Source organism: Giraffa tippelskirchi, chromosome 8, assembly GCF_054371585.1.
Source record: "Giraffa tippelskirchi isolate mGirTip1 chromosome 8, T2T-mGirTip1v1.2.pri, whole genome shotgun sequence".
Lineage (NCBI taxonomy): Eukaryota > Metazoa > Chordata > Mammalia > Artiodactyla > Giraffidae > Giraffa > Giraffa tippelskirchi.
Window position 1 is genome coordinate 154,133,477 of NC_137282.1, and position 13,016 is coordinate 154,146,492.

Consider the following 13,016-nt stretch of genomic DNA (forward strand, 5'->3'; position numbering starts at 1 on the left):
AGAACACGCTATCTAGGTTTGTTGTAGCTTTTCTTCCAAGAAGCAAGCATCTTTTAATTTCATGTCTGCGGTTACCATCCATAGTGATTTTGGAGCCCAAGAAAATTAAGTCTGTCACTGTTTCCATTGCTTCCCCATCTATTTGCCATGAACTGATGGGACCAGAGGCCATGATCTTCTTTTTTTGAATGTTGAGTTTTAAGCCAGCTTCTTCAGTCTCATCTTTGACCCTCATCAAGAGACTCTTAAGTTCCTCTTCGGTTTCTGCTATAGGGTGGTGTCATCAGCATATTTGAGGTTATTGATTTTCTCCTTGCAATCTTGATTCCAGCTTGCGCTTCATCCAGTCCAGTATTTTGCATGATGTACTCTGAATATAAGTTAAATAAGCAGGATGACAACATACAGCCTTGATGTTCTCCTTTCCCAGTTTAGAACCAGCCTGTTTTTCCTTGTCTGGTTCTAGCTATGCATTAGGTACAATCACTTTTTATATGTTGCAAGTAAGAATTATGAGGCATGGAGGGGTTAAGTAATTTGCCAAAGTAATACAGTTAGCAGAGTCACCCAGTCTGTTTTGAGAGGCTGGAAGCAATCATGATGACAGCAAATTTCATCTTTCCCTACCTCCACGTGTCGAAAGACAGTACAGTGCTCTGGACATAGTAGGCATTTCATAAGTTATTTGTTAAAGAATTATGTTTAGAGATTTTTTTTTTGTTCTTTGAAGCTAAACTGTCCACACGAGTTAAAAATGCTAAAACCCCTCCGTCACTTCTGAGCTGGATTGTGGGGAAAGTAAATAGACAGTCCCGTCCGGCTGGGCTGGGCATGTTACAGGCCTGGGTGAGCACCCAGAGAGCCCTTGAATCTGGAGGCTAAGCACTCTTATCATTTTCCTAATTGTGTGTGCCAACGCCTAGCAATCCTTAAATATCTTTTCAGTCATATACACATGTAAATATTTGCCATGGTTAAACCCTGAATGACGCACTTATTAAGGGCCTTCTCCCCAGCTTACTCGGCAGCAGCGGTACAGAGTAGGAACTCGAGGAGGTGCTGAGGCTCCAAACACCTCTCAGGGCCAACCTCCTGCAGCTTTGGGTCAGAGCCGGACATCTACAACGTGAAGGAAGGTGAAACTGCATCGTGTGGACATCATGTGCATTCTCAGCCCACCTGGCAGAGGGGGACAATGGCTGACGAGGTTTTGTTTTTTAAAACTATATCCAGCTTTGTGGCCCCACCTCCCTACCTGGGAAACCATCCGAAAGCAGTTGCTATTGGGACACCTACTGTCACTACTACCTCCCCATTGTGTGGAACAGGAATCCCAAAGCTCTCAGAAATGGGACGAGGTCTGGCCCTTACTCCGGAGTGGTTGCTACCCCTTCTCTTCACCTGATTTCCTAGGGTCAGCATTGAACTTGTCTTCTGTGGAGCATAGCTGTCACAGGGAAGCCTCTCTACATTCCGGTTTGCCTCAGCTTGGGTGAAGAGGCTCCAAAGTCAGGAAATCCAGGTGAGTTTCGAGGGGCCATGTACGGCATCACCAGAGGTCCTGACACCTTGAGGGGTGCAGGGGGCAGGTACTGTCTCCTCCACTTACCTCCCATCCTCTAAGTCTCAGAGAACCCAGTTCTCCCTGGTCCAGCTACTTCTCTACTCACTCTTTACCTCCTGCATGTTCCAAACTAACAGGCCATTTACGCCCCCCTGGCTTTAGAGAAACTATTCAAACTAACAGTCTATTTATTCCCCCCTGGGTTTAGAGAAACCCTCAAGGGCGTGTTACCTTATACTTGGCTCATGATAAGTCTGTAAATATTTATTTCTTTTTAATTTTTAATCTATGGGATTAAGAATCAGGATAACTTGGAGAAGAAAGATAGGGGGAGAAATTGAAGGAGTCACAAGGTGGAGTTTTGGGGTGCAGACAATGTTATTTCTTGATCCAGGTGATAATTATACAAATAAGTTCATTATTATGATAATTTATTGAGCTGTACTTTTATGATTTGTGTGCTTATCTCTCTGTGTTATACTTCAGCCTTTAAACGTTTAAGACAATCCAAATACTATCAAAGTGGTGTATAGTGAAAAAAAATCTGTTTCCCACACTTATTTCCTGCCCCCTACTTCCCTTCTTCAGGTGAATAACCTTATTTAGGAAAGGGCTTTGGTAGTCATTGGTGCTGTTGTGCATCTCCTTCTGGGCACCTGGGCCCGTTGACCTCCTGGCATTTCCTGGCCCTCCTGTGGTTGGACAGGATTGTATGACTAGTTCAGGCCAGTGAGTTGTAAGCAGAAGTGGTGTGTGTCACTTCTGGACCAGGGCATTCAGTCTCCAGTATAAGGTCCTCTGGACATCTCCTTTCCTCCTACCCCAGTAACATGCTGTTTTTTGGTTAGTGTTCTCCTTCAGCTTTGTTCTCAGATGGATTGTGACCAAAAGCCAGTTCACAACGGACACAGGCAAAAGGCGTGAGCAAGGAATGTGTGTGGTGTTGAAGCCATTGGGATTGGGGATAGTTTGGCACTGTGCTGATTCATAGTGAGACCTCCTCTGTGTGTGCATATGTGTGTGTGCACATGCGTGTGTGCACCCTGCATGTGTGTATCTCTGAAGAGGACACCAAGAAAAAAAAGTTGAAATAAAAATATGTGGGGAAATATGAGTATAGTTAATGTTAAGATATTTTCAGCTCCAGGTATAGAAATCCAAAGTGAAAGTTGCCTACTCAATAAGACTATTGCTGATAAAATAGAGGTGTGGTGATTCCAGGGTTGATTTAGCTCAGCTGCTCAACTGTGTCATCAAAATTCTTTCTTTTGATTATTCTTTCCCCTCTGCCTTCCTCCGTGTTTGGGCTGCCTCGTCTCTTGGTGCAAGATGGATGACTACAGCAGATTCTGGTCTCGCTTTTGCTCAATCTCTCATAATCTCTCTCTCTCACACACAGACAAATAAACACAAATATCCAGATGCAGATAAGAGACAATTGCACAAAATGTTCAGACTGAAAAAGGAAACAAGTCTTCAGCATATTATGATCATTTTAGTACTTCTCTGATGGTGATGTCAAAGCTCTTTTAGTAGTTTGATATATTTATTATTGGGCTTCCCTGGTGACTCAGATGGTAAAGAATCTGCCTGCAATGCAGGAGACCTAGGTTTGATCCCTGGGTTGGGAAGATCCCCTGGAGAATGGAATGGCTAGAGCTTTTAACACAACACAAAGTGTTCTTTTGTTAGTAGACCACAAAATCAGGTAGGACCTGTGATAGCCAAGAATAAAGAAAGTGATAGAACAACATTTGATGTTTCCTGGTACCTTGATTTTGCCTGATGCTGAGGTTTGTAGTCTTGAGCAAGGTTAATTTCTCTCAAGCTCACTTTCCTTCTCCTCCCTGTAAAGGGGTTAACAATTATACCTTCATCACAGATCTGCCATGACTCTGAAGCGAATTAATACATATAAAGTGCTTAAACACTTTCTGACACATACCCTGCTTTGCTGTGTTGTCATCTGCATCTTTCCAGATGAGGGAACTGAGACATAGAAGTTATGTGACTTAAAATATGTAGGCACCAGGAGTTGGAGAACGAAGACCAGAGAGCCAACAAGGGAGTCCAGGTGACTACGGGATTGATGTTGTACGCAACTGCCTTTTAGGGGGTCACAACTCTCTGCTGTGCTTGAAAGCCTTGACATTTAGAAAATAGGTTTTCCATAAATCCACGCTTTATAAGGCAGTGTCTAAAAATGCACCTACAGGAACAAATGGCATTCCCTGTTTTCAGAGCGGTTATATAATAAATGCTAACTGGCATTGCTTACAGGAGTGAAATTAATAATGGCCTTGGATCTGATTAGGGAAATAAAATCAGAGCTTCTGTGTCCTGTGCCTACAGCCTGAGCAGCCCAGCCTGGGAGCCCCAGGCTGACTTAGGCCAGCTTGAGAAAAGATGGTCTGCCCCTGTCACCAAAAAAGCATTCATTAACCAAGTAAAGTAACTTCACATAGTACATTGTCATCTAGTGGATAAACGAGTAAAGTAAACCAAGAAAAGCATTTCCTGAGTGTGTCAGCCACTGTACTAGACACCCATACTACTGAGGCTAAGACTTCTTGTCTCATGGAGCAGACATGAGCTGTGGCTATTCATTGTCCAACTCCTGTGCCTACGCTTTTTAAGTTACATAATTTCTGTGTCTCAGTTCCTTCACCTGGAAAAATGGAGATGGCAACACCACACAGCAGGGTTACATAGAATAATGTGTAAATAACCACGACACAAGTGCGTGTAGCAACACTTAATGTCACAGACACAGGTAACAACTATGACATGGCTCTTATAGTGGGAAGGCGGTGACTTTTTTCTTGCTGTTTTAACTTTTTTTTTTTTTAAATAATTTGAGACAAAGAAAAGTCTTACAAAAATGGTAGAGATAGCTTTGACCCAACTTACTCTTGACCCTGCCTCCTTTAATGTTAACAAATTACAAAGCTATCGTATACTATCAAAACCAGGAAGCTGACATAAGTGCAATATTCTTTTGGTAGAGGGCTATCTTTTTTTCTCTATTGGCCGTACTGCATGCCACACGGGATCTTAGTTCCCTGATCCACTACCACCCAACCCCCCCTACCCCTACCTCCTCATTCCCCACCCCCCTGCATTAAACTATTTCAGAAGGTATTAATGCAGCTGTTACATACCCACCTCAACCAGTCCTAATGTGGAGGAAGGGACAGGAAAGGGTGAGATGTGGGTGAATGTGTGGGGGCCAAGGGTTAAGCATGGAAACCTGGGTGTGCAGGGGAAGAAGCAGATGCCCTCAGTATCAAAATCGAGGTAAAGAGACCTCCCGCATCGCCCCTACACGCCCCCTACCCCCGCCTCCACCTCCCACGTTGGCCTTAAAGTGAATAAAATTGTGGGCCCATTTGTATCCCAATAAAACTGGAAATGGGCCTGTCCAGGCCAGTGCCAATTTTCTGTTACTGCCTCTAGGGCCAAGCTGTCTTCCTAAGCAGGCTACTCGAGATCTATTTCCAGTGAGCTTGCTGCGGTGCCTAGTTCCTGTATAAAATTTCTGGAATCCAAAGCCGTAATTTAGGAAACACCATAAAAAGCATCCCGAGGCTTTAACCAATGAAAGTCCTGTAATCTGACAGGTCTACTTCACATGGGAAATGTGGGCTGCTGCTGTTCTTAAAGTGGCTCCCCAGCAGTGTCCAGCGTCTCTGTGCTCTGGCCAGGAAGGGTCTGTTCCCCTCCCCCTCCGCTGGGCCCCTGCCCAGCCCCCCCACCGAGCTCCATCCACCCTGGATGAGAGGCACACGGCAAATGCAGACATTCACTAGGGGGCCCTTGAAGGCCCTTTATTTATCATGTAGAAGTCCACTAGCACCTGAGGGCTGCCCATCACTGGGCAACCATCTCCCTTCAGGCTATTTTTCATTTCCAATTAAAAATCTCCTCACTGTGCTGAAGGTTTTCATTTCTCTATGTAAATTCTGTTTTGCTCCCGCTTCTCTCCGAAGCCCTACCTTTTAAATGATTTGCTCCCACCACGTATGAACATGTGTTGACTTCTAACCCTCAGAATAGTCCTTGAAAATTATTTCTGTCACTTAGAGGATCCCAGAGGCATCGTGGATAGTAGAATCAACCCAGGATCTTGAGACAGAAAACCTGGTTCATGCCCTTGCTTTTCCCCTTACTGCCTTCATGACCGTGAATGACTCACTCAAGCTCTTTGGAATTCTCGTCAAAGTGGATACAGTTCCTCCTGTTTAGCTCACAGCTTGGTTATACGGAAGAAATGGAAGGAAGTGAGAGTGGTTTATAAGCTATAAACCTGCTGTGCTAATAATAGCAAGCCTTTCTCAGTGTTTATTATATGTTAGGCATGGAGTTTTGGGTGCTTATCTCATTGAATTCTCACAATAACTTCATAGGATAAATATTATTGCCATTTTACAGATAGCTATACTGAGGCACAACACTGAAGAATCTTACCAGGAATCATACTGGTGGTAAATGGTGGCCTTGGGATTTGAACCCAGGCCATCTGGCAGCAAAGCCTACCCCTTTACCACAGTGCTGAGTTACTTCCCAGTACAGTTACTATATTAACTCATGATTAGAAAGTGAGGCTAAAGATGCTTCTATCCTCACTGGGGTAAAAGGCAGTGCCATCGCCATGGGCTCTCCTGCAACCCTTTCCTTCCAAACCCTTCACTGCAGAGCCCTTTGTGAAGTTCACTTGGAGGAATCAAAACTACTGGCTGCTTCAAAGGTCTTTTCTGTGCCTCCCTGTGATGTCTCAGGGGATATATCTGGCCAACAGTATATCCTGAATTGCATGCTAGTGAGTCATGCCATAACAAAGTCCTGCTTTTCTAAGATAACAAGGCAGAAATAGCTGATCACATTTACGACTGTGAAACCTCAGACATTCTGCTGGTAACTGGGTGTAGCAAGGGATTCCTTAAATGTCAGTCAAGCACGGACATGTTTTTAAGGAAAAGTATTCTCCTGGATCATGAAGACCAGCTCCACAGACCCCTAGTGTGAGAAATGCTGACGTGTGGGAAATGGCAACCCACTCCAGTATTCTTGCCTGGAGAACCCCATGAACAGAACAGCCTGTCGGGCTATAGTCCGTGGGGTCGCAAAGTGTCGGACATGACTGAGCGACTTGACCACCACTGAAAAGAACGCCACCAAACCTGCACTTGGGAGACCCAGGTCCTCCTGCTCTCGCCTCTTCCGATCCAGGTTGTTGTTGTCAACTCAACTGTAAGACAGGATCAGCCAGATCTGCACTCACAGAGACCACAAAGTCCAAATGGCTAGACAAGCAACCAGACGGGTGAGTGCCCAGAGCGGGTGAGGGGTCACGGTGAGCAGCAGCTTGTCTTCCACGCACTGTGGCCATGAAGGACTGCCAGTGCCCTCTCTCCCCAGCTCCTGAGTTTTGAAGAAGAGCCAGATGTTCATGGTGATGGTTTAGTTGCTAAGTTGTGTCTAACTCTTGTGACCCCACAGACTGTAGCTCGCCAGGCTCCTCTGTCCGTGGGATTCTCCAGGCAAGAATACTGGAGTGGGTTGCCATTTCCTTCTCCAGGGTATCTTCCCAACCCAAGGATCAAACCCAGGTCTCCTGCATTGCACACGGATTCTTTACCAACTGAGCTACCAAGGAAGCCATGCCTTTATGCAAAAATCTATTGATACTAAGTGTTGAATACAACAATGCTTAAAGGACCAGAATAACCAGACAAAAAAACAGCTCTGGGGTCCAGAGCCATGGCTAGAAAACCACCAGGTTGAGGCCCTGGTCAAGGTCAAGGGTTTTCCAGCGTTGTCCCACAAAGAGTTCCATCGAGTCTTCATGAGGCTCCGTGGAATTCGGGGGTTCAGGGCAAGGGCAACTCTTCCCCCATTTCAACCAGAACAGCTCTGCCTGCTTTTTTAGTGACATCCCACCGACTTGTTTTAAGAAATGCTCTAACCACTAACGACTGGCAGAGTAGATATTTAAGGGCACTTCCTGCTCTAACATCCACATGTCTGCAACTCTAGTGGTCAGTGTAGATATTAAAAAGTCTTTATGGTGTGCTCTTTAAGGAAGAAATTATTCAGAGGGTCCAGAGGGCTGGAGTGAGGAGGTGTCAACCCTCTTGAGGCAGCAACTTACTGCTCCTGCTTCTGGACTTGCGATTTTGACAGTTTCAGTTTTAGCAGGCACCCTGCCTGCATCTTTGCATTTCATCAAGACTGGAGCACAAAATAGCAGTTCTGTAGAGAAAGAAAAGCCTCGCTCAAAAGAAATATCAATTCCACCGGCCAGCCTGTTTCAGTCCCACTTTAGTTCTTTGAGCTTATTTGGCAGCAAATGGTAGTGGTGTTACTTTTCTGGAAATGGCTCTCTAAAAGGCAATTTGTCTTGCAGTGCAGTCTCTCCATGGTAAAGCTCATCTTAGACCTTTCACTGCCCGTGTGTTTATCTTGTGGAGAAATAGGCTGTCGTGTTCAGGAATGCATACAGCAGAGGAGCCAGAAGTGACACAATAACAGAGTTTGGGAGCCTCCCCTGAAAACGTGTGAGCAAGTTTTTGCTATATTCAACAGTTGAAAGGATGTAGGGTGTTGACAGTCCTGGCAGACCCAACAGATAAAAACTGCTGCTTGGATGTGGCAAGGAACCAGCATATGTGGTAGGAGGGTGGTTACAGATTTGTCTACCTTCATTCTCTCAGGGATAATTTAAGAGATTCAATATTATTTTATTATGTTATCAAACCCCTAACCTAAGTGTGGGGGAGGGGATTGCAATGCAGAAGACATAGGTTTGATCCCTGGGTTGGGAAGATCCCCAGGAGAAGGAAATGGCAACCCACTCCAGTATTCTTGCCTGGAGAATCCCGTGGACAGAGGAGCCTGGTAGGCTGCGGTCCATGGGGTCACTAGGAGTTGAACATGACTGAGTGACTTCACTTTCACTTTTCACTTTCATGCATTGGAGAAAGAAATGGCAACCCACTCCAGTGTTCTTGCCTGGAGAATCCCAGGGATGGGGGAGCCTGGTGGGCTGCCGTCTATGAGGTCGTACAGAGTCGGATACGACTGTAGCGACGCAGCAGCTGCAGCAGCAGCAGCAGCTATGCCTCTGATCCTCAGCCCTGCAAACCTGGAAACGTCAGTCAATCTGGTTTCCAGGGGTCCCTTCACTTCCACAGCAACTTCTCTGAGAGGGAAGACGTGATGACTGCCCGTGATATCTTTCAGTTTGATCGGCCAGTCCCGTGTCTGGCATGAGGTGGACACCACTCCAACACTGGGCCGGTCTTCTCTCACGCTTCAGTGTCTGCTCGGCTCAGTGAAGTCTGTGGTGGCACAGACATCTCCAGCTGCCCTGGAGGTCAAACTCGATGGTGTTGGTTTTTTTCAGAGGCACACATACGGATCTAGTAATAGAGACATTTACAGTCACGTCCTTGATAATTTTCTGTACGGAAATCCTCTCCCACAACATGGCATGCTTTTCATCCTCAAAGCCTTTGAGACTCTGTTGTGCTTCTAAATGAGATCAGCAGCTTAATCTTTCTTTGCTTTTGATGCAAACTCATAATTATGGGCAGTCTGCAGAGCAGGAGGTTCACCTCCGTTTTCTGTCCTCAGTGGGATGACACGAAGGCAGCTCTTGTGATGAGTGTGCTATTAGGTTGTCAGCACTGAAGCGCACGTGTGAGAAACATTAGTGGCAGCTCTAACTCAACCCTCATCTCTGCTGAGTTCCTAGACGTATGTATGTATTTTAAATGTAAACCTGAGCACAGAAGGTGCTGAGAAAATCACTGTTATTTAGATGTTCGTTGACAGGCCCCATATATTAGATGTTCTCTTGCCATTTCACACAAATTGATGTTTTGACAGGTGCCTTTTTATTTAGTTGGCAGGACTTACTTTACTGTTTTTCTCTTCAGCCCTCTTTGAACTTCCTCTAGCAGATACAAATACCAGGCTGGTGTTGGCCAGAATGATCATCAAAAGATAAAATGAACAAGTTCTAGAAAAGACCCTAGCCATTCTTGTACAAGCTATTTTGTGGTATTTTATTTTGTAACGTGGTTTAAATTTACTTTCTTCTTTCCTCTGGTGAATTATTGATTCTTAACCTTGAGGAGATTCAAATAGGTATTTGGCAAGGAGTTGATGAGGGTTCCCAGGTGGCCCTAGTCGTAAAGAACCTGCCCAGCAATGCAGAAGACATAAGAGACACAGATTCGATCCTTGGGTCAGGAAGATCCCCTGAAGGAGGGCATGGCAACCCACTCCAGAATTCTTGCCTGGAGCGTCCCAAGGACAGAGGAGCCTGGTGGACTACAGTCTGTATAGTTGCACAGAGTTGGACATAACTGAAGCGACTTAGCACACATGCAAAGAGTTGATGACTGTCCATTTCAGTAGAAGAGGGACATCCATCCTTTCTCTAATAGCTCCGTGGGCTTCACGATGTGTTACCTAGCAGCCTCTCCAGAGAATCACAACATCCACTCTCTCTGGGATGTAATACCCTGAGGAGCACTCTGTTTCTTTTTTTCTTTTCATATAAGGAGATGAATGTCATGGAAGCATAGTTATTTTGTCAATTCTTGGCCTCCTCAGTTTGTTTAAGACAAAGAGAATAGGAGCATTCCTTTAGTAATATCTCTGAGGACTAAGTTGTCTAAGTTTCCTTTTTAGGGGAGAATTTAAAGAATCTAGTGCCCCCGACCCCCACTTTTCGAAGCTTTTCTTTCGCTGTCCTTTGCATCCTGCCACTTGGAGACTTAATTTCTCGTTTTGAAGCTGGACCCTGATTCCTAAGTTAGAATGCACCACCTCTGCTCTCATTTGCTCTCATCATCTTGAAGATGCTGGGATATGGTCACGCCTGTGGAACTTGACAGGCTTCACAGCTCACAGAGCTTGTGCTTTTCCCATGTTTTCCCCTATCAGTCGACCTCAGCCTTTGCTCAGATTCTTTTGACAGGGTCGTAGGGGCTTTGTCTGCGTTTGGTCCTTCTCCCCTGGTTAGTTCACTCAGAAGTGGGAGACGCTGTTCAATTGAGAACATAGGTAACTCTTCCCTTGGAAGCCATTATATGCCGTCCTTACAAATGTCTGTCACTCTTCCCTGGGAACTGCTAATAGAAGAATTAGAAGGAACTTGATAATGTGACGTTTTCTGTGTCTGGAATGGGAGGAAAGCCACCAGAGACAGAGCTTACTTTCATAGGTTCGGTACATAGACCGTGCTGTGAGGCCCAGACCCCTTTCCATGGAGGAAGGAACTCAGGGATTCCTCAGCTGTGGAGAACCACCTTGGCTAAGGTCCCTTCCCTTCCCACGTGCCTTGACCGAGGGACCTGGGACTATAAAGGCCGGGCTATCTCAGCGGAGCTTGGGATGACTCTGAAGGGCCTTCTAGCTCCTGGACTCCCTGTAAGCCAAGCCTGCTGTGAGGCCTGCACCACAGTCAGTTTCTCCCTCAGCCCACAGCTGCGTCCTTCCAAGAACAGCTCCTGAGGTACATCTGACTCCCTAAACTCTGGGGAGCCCAGTCTGTGACAGAGAGTGATGTCACTGATTAGACAGAGGAAGGCCCATCGTCGTGGAATTTTGTCTTCTCTGTCATCGTCAGATGCTAGTCTGTCACAACTAACAATTCCAACGACTGTGCTGAGATAACAGAGATGAAATTGGACTAAGAATAAGCTAATTGTAAGGAAGAAAATCTGTAATTTTTACTCCATTAACAGTAGTGTCAATGGTATTAAATCACCGGACATTAAATTTCATTTGCTATTTAATCCTCACAAAAATTCTGTGAAGTGGAAATTATCCTCATTTCATTTCGTGAATAAGGAAATGTGCTTGGAGATGTGAAATAACTTAAAAATATCAGAAGGCCAAAATAGATCTGGAACTCCAGTCTGCTGCTGCTGCTGCTAAGTCGCTTCAGTTGTGTCCGACTCTGTGCGACCCTGTAGACGGCAGCCCATCAGGCTCTGCCGTCCCTGGGATTCTCCAGGCAAGAACACTGGAGTGGGTTGCCATTTCCTTCTCCAGTGCATGAAAGGGAAAAGTGAAAGTGAAGTCGCTCAGTCGTGTCTGACTCTTAGCGACCCCATGGACTGTAGCCTACCAGGCTCCTCCGTCCATGGGATTTTCCAGGCAAGAGTACTGGAGTGGGGTGCCATTGGAACTCCAGTCTATCTGACTCCAAAACTTGAATTCTCATCCTTGCCTGGAATGTCCTTCTGTCATCCCCTCTTGCTCTTTTGCTGCCCATTGAAAATGCTGCTGTTCTCGCCTTATAGTTAGCTCAAATAATGCCTTTAAAGTGTAAATTTTAAAAACTGCCTAAGAAAGATATTGCTGTCAAACAAAGCTAAATTCTACTGTACTCACGTGAGTTTATTTCATAGTTTAGGACAACATCTAACTGAGGTACTAAATGAATCTCTCCATATAACATGCAGGTCTAATCCAGTTGAATCCTGTAAAATCCATTGAACAGACAGAATGAAACTCCTCCAGCCTTTATTCTCTCTCTTTACAACTACTGTTTTCTAGTATTAACCAGCAAGCTATGTATAAGGGTCAAGCAGCATACTTGTTCTCAGAACTGTTTTATAAACACATAGCTCAGTTTTTGGACCCCTTCCATCTGGCTCCCCCTTTGTCCCTTCTTTGTTGACTTTCCTTCATTATTTAAGTGTTTGCTTCACCTTTTAATATGCTGTGTATGTCCCTCTCAGCTGTTTCAAATCCTTTTTAGAAAGTCGGTTCCATCTTCTTTATTATTTCACTTCATCTTTTCCCTGGTCTCTTCTCCTACGATAATGGTACCAGAGTCATAACTTCTTAATCTTCTAGAAACTGTACAGATACCTAAATCAACATGGTAGAGGAATAATTATGTGCTTTTACTGCACATTTGCTAATATTAAGGAGGCAGTGTTACACAGAAGAACAAGTGTAGGATTTCAAATCAAAGACACATATATGTGATAATCCAATATATGATAAAAATGCCATTTCATTTAAGTGGAAAAGAGTGAGTTATTTAATAATCGATGATGATATAAATAGTTATCCAATAGAAATAAAGTAAAATTGGACTGCTATCTTATATAGTATATAAAAATTGTCAGATGAGTAGGAGACTTAAATGTAGAATTTTTTTAAAATTCCACAAGAAAATCTGAGAAGCATGATGTAAACAAGGCTGGAAAAATAGACATTCAAAATAAAAAATAGATATTTTATTACATATAAATTTACAGCTATTTTATAGCTAAAAAACATAAGGTCAGTAACAAATGATAAGCTTAGGAGACTACTCGCAGTGCACAAAATGTGTGGGAGTTAATTATACTCTGCAAAAATCTCTTTAAAATTGGAAGAAAGAGACAACTACAATAAACTAAAATAAAAGGATTCAAAGAGA

At 44.4% G+C, this 13,016-nt stretch overlaps 1 long non-coding RNA gene across 1 annotated transcript in view; it reads left to right on the forward strand.

The window, feature by feature from the left end:
* Positions 1-6,559: 6,559 nt before the first annotated feature.
* LOC145516722 (uncharacterized) overlaps positions 6,560-13,016 on the forward strand; it is a 39,275-nt gene continuing 32,818 nt past the window's right edge. The window contains exon 1 of the long non-coding RNA XR_014061698.1: positions 6,560-6,887. This is a non-coding gene — a long non-coding RNA (uncharacterized LOC145516722). The remainder of the gene's footprint in view (positions 6,888-13,016) is intronic.